This window comes from Anomalospiza imberbis, chromosome 2 (assembly GCF_031753505.1).
Source record: "Anomalospiza imberbis isolate Cuckoo-Finch-1a 21T00152 chromosome 2, ASM3175350v1, whole genome shotgun sequence".
NCBI classification, from domain to species: Eukaryota; Metazoa; Chordata; class Aves; order Passeriformes; family Viduidae; genus Anomalospiza; species Anomalospiza imberbis.
This window is the reverse complement of record NC_089682.1, coordinates 71760053-71772647: the sequence shown is the minus strand read 5'-3', so window position 1 is coordinate 71772647 and position 12595 is coordinate 71760053. Positions and strand designations below refer to the sequence as shown.

Below are 12595 nucleotides of genomic sequence, written 5' to 3'. Positions count from 1 at the left end.
AACAACTCATAGCAATATTGCTCAAAGCAATAACAAATCATGACAATAAAGGCAAATCTATGATCAGAATGGTCAACTCAACATGAGTGAGATTTTCTACAGGTAGTTCTATGTACCTACATCATCTTACATTGTAATCACCGTCTGGGTAATCCACTTTCAAGGGAAACAAACAAAAACGCATAACATATATTTCAAACAAAATATACATTAATAGATAGGTATTTAATCACTACATTGTTACAGATATACTGGAATCCTAAAACAAATAAACCTCATTCAGAATACAATTTGATTAAATCAGTTGGGTGAATGCTTCCAAATCTTATCTTTCCCTCAGGTTATAATCCAGTTGGCTCTTCCAGTTTAAAAGTACAGTCTTTTTCCATGTAACATCAGTTATGACTTGCATAACATGCTTTTAGTCAAATTTTAACCTTCTCAGGCAAAAAACCTTTACTTGAGAGCTGATACTTGTGATCTCTATACATTCTTGTCTGTTTTAGTCCTCATTTTCTTCAGTTCAAACAGGTCATAAAACTTTCAGTCTTAAACTGATAATCTGAAATCACAAAGCAATCTAAAACTGATTTCTTATTTAAGTACATTATTCTCATTCAGTATGTTTTTTGTTCTCATGGAAGGAGCTGGAGTGGTGTACAAGTAAGGCAAAAATGAGCATTACTTCAGATGCTCTGAAATGCTAAGGAGGACTAGCCACAGAAATCTCTGCAAACTGAAAGTTATCATTTAAGAAAAAGGACAGTGAAACAATACATATGAGTCTTGATTTCACATCTCTTACTGGAGAGTGTTTCTCTCAAGCCTGGGGCTTGGAAGGTTATCTTCCAAATGGCACTTAAAATGCAGGCAAAGGTTCCTAAATGCCAATTTCAGTTTTGAATTGGCTATGATCAGGATAATAGAGTACATGGAAGGATATGTCCCAGCTACAACTAAGGATACTGCAACTGTCACAACATCTTTACTTTGAGATGTCAACAGTATCAACAGAATTTGAGCTACAAAAACGGAAAGATACAGGATTAAGAAAGAAATAATGGATTTAATAGCAGTTAGGTGAACATCTATCATAGCATCCCTGAAAGTATCTGCATAACATTGCATCGTATTTCTGTGTTTCCACAGAGAAGTAATTAACAGAGTTGAGGTCACCATGGAGACTACTAGAGGGAAAAAGCAACCTAGAAAGTAAAGAAGCAGCAAGTAGAGAGATGAGCCATCCCAGTCCATGATATGAGCTGTGCTGTTTTCTCTGCAGTTTCCTGTTGAGCTGCAGAGGTAAGTGCTGGGTGTAATTCATAGTAAAGGAAGAGAAGTCATACAAGACATCACCAGTGATCCTAGAAGAAGACATGGGACCATCCCAGCTATTCTGTGCTTGATTTGCAGCAGCAGCCAGAGGGTGATATTGATTATTTTTGCACAGTACAGTACATAGAGCCAGATACTGAACTACAAGCTGCTATGGTTTACAAACATCCACACTGCACCAAAGTCCTTGTACACTGAAGCCAACTTAAACACATCTGCAAAGTAGGGACAGTGGATGTGCATCAGGACCATCACCTGCAAGATAAATCTTGATGTGCTCAGAAAGATCAGAATCATATCAGCATAAGATATTGTTTTGCTTTTGATCCAATTAATGATATTAACAGCTGTGATAAATCCATTTCCAATAAATCCAATAACAACTTCAATAGATACAATGCTTATTGAAACAATAAGAAGTGGTGAGAAGCAGCTGACATTGTTAGGCCACTGGAAAAAGTCTGAAAGTTTATTTGGCAGCAAAATATTTACTGGTTTTGTGGGAAGGTTGATATATACTCCTGGAGTCCATTTCTCGATAGAGTAAAATCTTTCAAAGTAAAAGATAGACTGAACTTCTAATATGGGTATGGCAAGAATTGTCAATTGGATTTACTTCCTATCAATACTTTAATGCTTCAAGTTTTTGTTGAATTTCTAAGAAAACAATAAGTTAATAGTTATTCATTGACTTACTGAAAGTAAAAGCTAGACTTAAAATTTTCATAGTTTTTGTTTCTGTGAATCAAAATTGCATTAAACTTAGATTTCATTTTAGGTCCTTATAGTCTCAAAAACTAGGAGCTTTTTTCTCTAAAAATTGAACAAATTTTTGCCATCACAACACTGCAAATTGTAAAAAAATAATTGAGACATATTTACAAAGCATTGTATATAAGTTTCAGATTTAAAAACCTAAAAGAATAAAGCAAACAAACAAATTTAAACTAAGAAAACGTTGATATGTTTATTTTTTTTAACATTCTTTACCAGAAGTATTCAAGAGCAGAAAAGACACATCTTACTAAGGAAAAAAACCATAAAGTCTAACTCAATGACTACTATGTATTTTCAAGCTATATGCCTAGATCTTCCTGTATACAGAATATGCATTACATAACTATAGTAGTCAGTTACTTCAGAAATATAGTTTTTAAGTTACTCAAGGGAACATGAAAGTAACACTTCATTTTTACATACTTATGAAAAAACAGCACTGCAATTATGAAGTGGGAGAATCTAAACCAGAAAGTACATTCTAGAAAAGTGCATGACTGAAGCAAATTCTCAGAGGTTCCAACAGTTACAAAATTCTGTTCTATCTTCATATCAAAAACTAGAATTTGAAAGACAACCATATCTGAGCTTTACCTGATTATTTGATTTTCCTGTATGTGAGGCCAAAAGTGGGAACAATTTACTGAGAACAAAGTAACATTCCCACAAAAGAGCATTCCACCATGGTGTACACCCACCAGCTCCTTCAGAAAGTAGCTGCCACTCAACCTATGCACTCTGGTGGTATTTAATCCTCAACTCAGGTAAAGGAAAGAGCCTGTTCCTCAGTGCTCTGTCAGGGACCTCAGTCTAATATGCTCTGCTCTCAGGAATGGCTTCTAAATTTTCTCTTGCTTTATGCCTCAGTAACTCAGCAGCTCTGCAATAAACTGCTATGGTCTCCAAGGGTTCTCCAGAAGATGAGTTCACTCATGGATGCTGGTGACAAACACAGGCAGGGATGAAGATACAAAAGGCTGGTTTGTGTGTCACTGAAATTTGACCACACCTGACACCGGCTCCAGACTGGAAATTATCATCATCTCATCCTGGTATGCAGATCCTAGAAAGTGCTCATTCCCCTTATTGCTCTTTCCTGACCTCACAGATAGGGTTGCCACATTTATGCTCATTAGCAGATCTCCTTTTGGACTACAGAGTTAATCATCATGGTCAGGCCAGATTTATCTGGCAGAGGAGACACAAGAGATCCTAAAATATATCAGACTTCCTTGAACTTATCCTCTGAGAGAGCACTTGAGTGAATTAATAAAAGCAATAGACTCACAAAGTAAAGCAGACTGGAATTTCTTAAAAATAATCACAGTACAATGTTAGCATGACACAAATTATAAATACTAGAGAAAAGTGTCTGAATTTATACAACAATTTCCCTTGAAACATAAATCTCACTTTATGAAAAGAGAGAAGACCCAGAGAAGTCAGGTTTAGCTCACAGATAGCACCTTTACTCCTTTAATTCATGCATTCCAATTAACAGCAGTAATAATTATGCTTCACACAATCCATATAAGGGTTTTAGGGTTTTAATTGTTGAAGTAGTAGAGAAATTTTTGCAGCAGAACAAGCAGTTTCCAAATCTTGTGAAGCTCAAATCTTGTGAGCCTGTTCAGCTCATACAAGATCCACAACACATAAGTTAGTAGCATCTGGTTAATATTTTGGTATTTTACTGTAAGCAAAAAGTGTATGAATACAATACTGAAAGATTTATTTCTGATATTGTACAGAAAAATGCATACCTTGGAAATGTTGCTAATGAATCATCCAACTATGGTCACAGCTTCACAATTTTTAGTGAAAAGTAATTGTCTGTGGCATCACTGAGGATAGAAGAAATTACAACATGTCCAATATGACTGGCTTTTTCTTCTCTTAAATTTGTTGCTACTATTTTTTGAAGAGCTTTGGTTTTGGTGTGATGTGACAGATGCTCAGACTGCCACCACCCTTCATCATACTCATTCAGCTGTCATGCTTCAGTGTGTCATTTGGGGTCGTCATCAATACCAACCAAAATGAAGGTCAAATTTAAAAATTTAAGGCTTTATAATGTGATAGCTCCAGCACATTCAGAAAACAAAGAACCAAAACTCAAGTTGTTAGAGATGCACAGGTTTCAGGGAGACCATATAGAACCTTTCAGCATTGAAAGTCACTAAAGAGAGGTGGACAGGGACTTTTGACAAGCATATGGAGTGATAGGACAAGGGGCAATGGCTTTTAACAAAAATAGAGTAGATATAGTTTAGATATTAGGAAGAAATTCTTCCCTGTGATTGCAGTGAGGCACTGGAACGGGTTGTCCAGAGAGGCTGGGGTGTCCCCACCCCTGGATGTGCTCAGAGTCAGGCTAGATAGAGCTTTGAGCAACCTCATCTGCTGGAAGGTGTCCCTGCCCATGGAAGCAGGGGTTGGAACTAGGTGGTCTTTTAAAGTCTCTCTCAACTCAAATAATTATATAATTCCACAATGACTCAGTGATGGGATCCTATAGTCTTCCTCCTGTCTCCTATCGAAAGGCAAAAAAATACCTAATCCTGGAATTTCATTTTGAGATTATATCCAGAGAGAAAAATCACAGAATTTCAACTTTTTACTTGCATCCTAATGATACTATGACTTTGTTTGGCAAGTGTTGACTTTTGCTCATGAGTAGTGTGCAATTCTGTAAAAACTGAATTACAGAATTTGCAAAACAATTCAAGAAATGAAGAATAAATATTACCTTGATCACAAAGATTCAATTTCCTGATGAAAAGAGACAAGGTCCTGAGAATAATTTATTGTTTTTTTATCCCGTGTGATAGAAAAAAAAGAAAAAGAAAAATGTTTTATTTTGTGTTAGAGGAAGGACACTGCTTTCCAGACAATCATAGTTAATTAAATTCTGGTGGTGTAAGAGGTTACAAGAGCCTCATGACATTTGTTCACCTCTACATCATGATCTCCTTAGCAAATAAGCTTTTTACAACCTGTAGTAAATTGCAAACAGCATTTATTGTATCGTAAAATCCATCTCTGATGGAAACCTCTGAGCACCAGCATAAGACAGTGAAGTACAACTAGTATTAAGATCCTTATACTAAAATAATTGAGTAAAAACCCACAGGAGAATATGTCTTGTAAAGCATGCACAAACTAACCTACAAAAGAAAACTTGCAAAGATTGTGTAGGAGAGCCATCAACATCTGTCTTTAACAAACATGGCCAGAATCAGCATTTTTGGTTCTACTAATGGCTGATTGCATCTGCAACACTTTTTAAAATGGTTTATTAAGTATTCCTCATGTGTTTGACAAGGTATAGAAGGCTTGTGAACCTCAATAAAATATCCCATCTGTGGAAAATAGCAATAAATTATGCTGCTGCTTAACACATTCCAGACTTTGTATTGTACAAAGAAGTAATGTTGCAAAATATCTCAAAAATGAGTGTGAAAGGGTGATAATCTATTTTACCATTAATTTGCAAGTTGTCATGCTGCTGTCATTACTGTACTGGAGATAATGTACTGTTAATCTCAGTACCACAAAATTATTTGTTGTTTCTTTTAGCAATGACTGTCAAAATGGAAACCCCAACAGACTCAAGTAATGGAAAGAATCCTCTGAAATTCATGCGAGGGGTCAAGAAGATCAAACCACATAAAACAAATGAAAAAGAAGATGCAATTTTATTTTTAAAGAGGTAAGAATGTACACACATCCTAAAAGCAAGGAGCAGGAAATAGCTACAAGCTAGTGATGATTATCAGTTGCTCCTTGCCGTGGTCAAAAGGAAATTAATATAAATGTCAATTAATTCAAGACAGTATTTGTAAAGATAAGTTTATGGCTTATACAACATGAAGTGTGAAATGTTTGCAGCCCTCCTCTGATCATGTTTCTGCTATTAAGAGAGTCAATATGTCCAAAAGAATGGAGTGCTTTACTGAGCCAGATTTCTCTACAAACCAAACATGATTAAAGACTGTGAATTAGGTTTATTCTAATAAGGAAAATGCTAAAATTGCACACTAAAAATTGAAAAATTATAGAACAATATTCTCAACTGGTCCAGCTTCTCTATGGATTCAAGAAATTTCTTCTTTCCCCTCCTCAAAGGATGCTTTATCTCTTTGGCTTAAACAACTCTTGTTGAATAGGAATTGTTTTTCATATGTCCTTAACAAGACTGAAAAGTTAGACAGCAGCTTCTGGTTTCTCTCTTCCCAAACCATAGCTGCAAGTAAAGGAAAGGCCTCTTATTTTCCATATCCATTACATTTCATGGTTAGTGCATGCCTTTCCACACCACTGGATTTTCCTGTTCGCAAAGTTGTCAGGGACTACAGTGAAACTTCACGCAGTGATCCTTGCACTAGACTCAGCACTTACAATTTGTGCTTAGCTTCATCCAAAGAATAAATACACATTTCTTACACAGGTGACAGACTTGTATATTGGAGCATATATTTTAAGTCAAGTTCCTTTATCTTGTGTTACGTTTCAGATACCCTGCCATCACCAGCAGTTGTCCATTTCGTGTCCCCAGTTTGGAAATAGCATTCTTAAAAGCTATCTCTATTCATTACAGTCTTTTTAGCATACACCTTGTCATAAGATTGCTTATAAACTACCAGCACCCAAAGATAAGCACAATCCTCATAATGGATTTTTGTTATGAGTTAGGTTACTTTACTTAATCACAATTTGCGTAAATAAAGTGCATGAAACAGAACCCATCTTTTCATTTCCACTACCACTTCAGCTGCCTTCCTTCACTATCTGTTTATGCTTGAATAATGAATAAAGCACTAGGAAGTGATAAAAATAACATAATTTAAAAGAAATTAAGTACAAAGTGCTAAAAATTACTTGAATCTTCTTACAGTGCAATGGTGGACTGAAGAAAGGAGACGTATTGACAAATTAAATCCTTTTCTAAAATGTAAAAAAACCCTGCCTCATGACAATACTTTTTAATGTTCAGGTGAACTAGTTTCATGTAAACTGTTTCATATATTTTACACTTAAGAGAAATGGTCTTTGACATTCTTTTAGGAATGTTGTTATAGTCTTTGCAAATTATCATTAAAATTTAGAAAATATAAATCTATGATTCCTGTTGCAATGAATCTATCTAATAGAAGCACTCAGTGAAAAATGTTATGTGATAATATCATTAAAGAATTTAACATCAGGATGATGTATAGACAACTCCAAATAAATATTTTTTCATTAAAAAAATTTAACTGCTTACTTTTGCCAAAGTTATAACTTTAATGTAAATGTGCCTTTTAGTACATATATGTATTAAGACCATAAGGCTTTTTGCAGGCCATCAGCACTTCAGCACCACTGGCAAACAGCCCCACGCTGACTGATGCTGGGTTCTCTTCTGTTTGTACAGCCAATGTGACATTTTGACAGCCAGCTGCAAATCCCTTTTTCAATACTCTGCACCACCTGTAATGCAAATTTAAATTAATCCTGATTTTAGTGGCTTACTAACACTGACTCCAGCAGAGAGAGACTGTTACCTGTTTGGAAAAATTCACATTGGAGTCCCTCTTCATAAGCAGTATGAAGAAAGCAAAAGTCTGTATCCTGATAATATTTTTTTTATGCACACCATTGCAGTTACAGTCCTTATACAGTGCTGAGGCTGGGTTCACTTAGGTTTTTAGTTAGGATTCCCAAACATAAAGAAAAAAAAAAAAAAAACTCCACTTCAGTCACTTATTTTGCAGTAAGCAGACACTACATTGCTGGGAGCACTTGCTTGGGGTAGCACAGTACAATAAAACCCAACATAATTGTGTCCAGATATTATTTCTTAGTGTCCTAATAGCTTTTTAACTTCACAATCATAAAATGTTCCTTTGTGTGATTACTAAAGCTAGGAGTGAATGATGCATGAATTAGAAAGCTGACAAACCCTTGAGAAAGTGCTCATCACAATGACACATCTGCTTACTCTATTCAAAGAGCAAAAAAATTACATTCTTCCCAGGTGAGAAGAATAGAGACAAATGATGGTCACTTCCTAGGACTGACTTGAAATATTCAAAATTACAAAAATCTTGTGCATTTTTTCCCTATGTTTTATGTTAAATGCAAAAAACACAAGATCAGTTTATCCAGACAGAAATTAATTTCTGCATATGAACTTTTCCTGGGACAGTTACAGTCATGCTTCCATAAAGTGAAGTACTAACTAAACTCTTCAGCAAGGGAGAATAGACAGTTGTGGAGGCTATAATTTGTGGGTGCATAAAAAACTCTTGTATGAAGATCAATGGGGTTGATGATTTATTGTCTCTTCCAGTACACGAAGTAAGTGACATCAGATGAAAGAGAAGTTAAAACAAAGAAAATAAGGTGGTTTTCCACATAACACAGAGGGAAGATGTGGAATTCCTTGTCATAAGATATATCTGCAAGAAAAGTCTGCATGGATTCAAAGGATGAACAGACAAGCACATAGGAATGAAATCAATTGGGTGTTACTTAAATACATAAAAACCATTTCTGGTTCACATAATTCCTGTAGAAGTTTAATGTCTGGGAGAGTAATAGGAGCAAGTAGAATTTATATTTGCCCAGTTTGTGCGACCTTCCCTCAGCTCCCTGCTGGCTATCAAGGAGAGGTAATTGCAAAGGCAGAATTTTGGTCCCAAACAATGTGACTGAAATAATGCTAACGCCTTATCCTGACTCATGATATCTTTTAACAGTTTGCAAATTATGATAAATCATGGTTTCAGTTATGTCCAACTAAAAAATACAGTCCCAGTGCCACATCTATAATTACAGATATAATTCTATCTGTGAGGAAGGGAGAACTTCAGAAGGGACAGTTACCCTGCAAGATAGGCTGGAAGAGTGGACTAATGACAAGCTTATGAAGTTCAACAAGTATAAGGTCTTGCACCTGGCAAAACATAATCCAGGAATGCAGCAAGGCTGGGAGATATACCTGGCTGGGGAGAAGCTCTGTGGAAAGGGACCAGGAGCTTCTGATGAACTCGAGCTCCATATAAGTAAATAGGGTGCTGCTAGAGTGCTGCTAGAGTAAAGAAAGCCAACAGGATCCTGGGTTACATCAGAGTGCTTCAGCAGAAGAGATAAAGAAATCATTGCACCACTCTGCTCAGTGCTTTCCAGACCACACCTGGAAATTAATTTTTGTCACGCCTATTAGGAAAAAAAAAAAAAAAAAAAAAAAAAAGCATGAATGAACAGGCTGGAGAGGGTCCAGAGAAGAGCCAAATTGATTATCCAAGGACTGAAAAATCTGCCATGTGAGGAAAGGCTGAGAGAACTGCTTTGTTCAGCCTTGAGAAAACAAGACTTAGGGGAGACTTTGTCACCATGATCCAGTATTTAAAGACTGTCTACAAAGAAGATTTCCTTCTACAAGGAATGCCACGAAAAAGATGAGAGGTACAAGTTACTCCTGGGGAGATTCTGGTTTACACTAGAGGAACATTTTTCACAGTGAGAAAAATCAGCCATTGGAATAATCTGCTTAGGTAAGAGGTGTATTCCCAAATGTTGGACACTTGGAAGATTTAGTTGAACAGAGTGCTGAGCCGCCTTGTCTAGACTTGTGGTTTTGCTTTTGCCAAGGAAGGTTGGGTCAGATAATCCTTCATGTCCTCTTCCAACCTGGCATTCTATGATTCTCTGATGGATTCCGTTTAGATTAGGAAATGAACATGACCTGAATCTCAGAAAAACATTTTAATCCCATTGTGTCAAAGGCTGTAAATACATGGACACCAGTAAGAACAATTTTGTCCCATGTAGCATATGGACAAAATTAGTTCCAACTACAATTTTATTGGCTTCAGAATGACCACCCAAATGAAACAATTCTGTTCGTTCAGAAAGCTTCACACTGCTGTTTCAACTCATTGCTCTTCATATCCAGCAATAAAACAGAAGCTCAAATTCTGATTCAGTTGTATGACTAGCGCAGTAAAATACAGTAGAATTATTCTTGTTTTACAGTGTATTAAACAAGAGAATAAATTTCATTTCAGAAATGGCAATTAGTTATTCAATTCAGACCCAATTATTGTTTTTATTACAGAACACCTTATTCTTGTTTTAGATGCTATTTCCAACAGTGTTCAACTATTTTGCTTTTAGCTTTACTATGCACATCTGTCTAAATCCATAACTTTCACTGGGAAAGAAGGAGTTTAAAAAACTCTCAAGGATCTTTGCTGTAGATTTTCTTTTCCCAGATTTAACTTTTAATGAATATTATCATTTGGGATGAGAAGTAAGTAGGAATACCCCAAAAATATTGACTTTTTTTTTAAATTCTGAATATCAAAACCTGTAATTAGCTTTCATGGCTGGACAGGTCTGATTGTTGAGATTGTCTCAGCGCACATAAATTACACATCAATGATTTATTAAAAAAAAAGTAGAATAAGAGCACGTTTCAGTGCTCAGATACATATGAAACTGTACAATGTCTTGCCATGGCAGAGAATGATTAATCCTGCTTCTATCAGATGATGTTGGTTTGCTTATGCCAGAGCTAGTGCCCAGCTGGTCCCCCATCATGGGGATTTTTTTCACTCAAATGACAGAAAATTTATACTCCAAAACAAGTATGTGTATTCTGCAAATGTAGCAAATTAAATCAGCTCAGTGAAAGCATTCAGATGAGCACCAGAGGCAGCTCCTATGTGGTGCAGAAGAATTTCTGTGAGAAAAGAGGGCAAAACAGAGCTGCACTTTACATCCACAGCACATGGACACACAGATGGACACAACTGTACCACACAAATATGCAACAGCACACTTCTGGCAGGCTGCAACATAATCCTCATAATGTTTCATAAACAACTTCAGGCACCAATTAACTATTTTGTCTTAAGGTCCCCTGTCCCCCAGACAAGAAAGATGCTCTGTGCTGTAGATCCAGCCAATCTGCTCTGTGTGGAGATACCAGGTCATTTTGGTTATTTTGCTGTAGGGCCAAGAATCCATCTGTGTGTACTAAGCAGCTTAGGCCACTGTGTTCACATTCTGGATGGATTAAAAATAACAGTCCCTGTATAGAAGCTTTTAAATGCTGTTTAAAACCTAACCCTCAGCTGTCTGTTATCCCAGATTCATCTTTCTAGATGAAATCCCAGATTCTACTTATCTTTATTCTTTAATCAAAGTTATTAAATATGGGGTTCAAATTTAAAAGCTTATCTATAAATGTTTTAAAACAGCATTATTTCACCAATTTAGAAGCTTAATATCAGCTTCAATTAAACAAACTTATATTAGAAGTTACAGAAATGCAGTTTCTCCCCTTCTTTCTGTCACTCTTAGACAGAGAGTGATTTAAGGAGTAACTTTTCAGTGTGTATTTGAGAGACAGAGATTTGAATCAAGTAAAAAATTATGGACTGAGATCTTCCAGAGTTGTTTTGTGAGACTCTGGAAGCATTTCTGATTTAAGCTATAGATACAACAATTCCAGATATTTGTTTAAAACTCAGACAGCCAGTATATTATTTCCCTCCCATCCCTGTTCCCCTTCTGCACCTTTATTATGGATATGGTTCCATCACATCTCCTTCATTCAGGAAAAGCTTGGGTCTGACTTTTACAGTTGGTATTGCTTATCGAGTCACAACAGCTACATGGTCCTGTTCAACTCCTCTCCATTTTCTGGATTAGCCAAAATGTCAATTTGATGACTAAGGACAGTAAAACCCATTTTGTCATTCTGCTGTGCTTCACCAGGCTGCCTTGTTATTTTTAAGTCTCCCTTCCTATGCTGGCATGTTCTTGTCCCCATATTTCACTGTCTCACAGGGGGACATCCATCCTCTTATCTGATACCACCTTGCCTCCTAGTGACATGTTCTCATTCTTCTCTCCATCCAGGTCCTGCAGGCTTGACTTCATTTTCTGCAGCATTTTCAGTTGTTTGTTTAGGTTTTGTTTTGGTTTGCTTTGGGTTTAGAACATAACCTTTTTTAATATGTATTGGAAATAAAAGTTTATTAATTCTGTCTCTTTATGATATCTAGTTGAGTCAGATTCATTTTGGCTACAGTCTGCAAGAAGAGACCAAGTTTCTGTGCTGCTCTCCAGCACAACTAGTTATATATGAATTCATACAGGAAGACTTCTGCCACGGGGTTTAGTTATTACAGAAATCAGCAGTGGCCTTGCCTCTATCAGCATGGGGGCAGATGGGCAATGATACTTGCCATGTAGGAAATTCATTGGGAAATGGGAGGCATAACAAGGGTTGAGAAGAAAAGTGCTAATATGAGTCACTGATAACCTAGAGTCACAGAGGGGAGTGTCACTTGTACATCCTGACAAACTTAGTGTGATGGGCTAGGCTCTGACTCTGGTTTTGACTAGTTAATCCAGGTCCTTTCCTTTTAACTTCCATTTAACAGATGGTTATAAAACAAGCAGAGAGATCTCCTGTTTCTCTCTT

At 36.4% G+C, this 12595-nt stretch overlaps 1 pseudogene; it reads right to left on the bottom strand.

The window, feature by feature from the left end:
- Window positions 1-801: 801 nt before the first annotated feature.
- LOC137468561 (taste receptor type 2 member 40-like) lies at window positions 802-12048 on the bottom strand (annotated as a pseudogene).
- Between the last annotated feature and the right edge of the window lie 547 nt (window positions 12049-12595).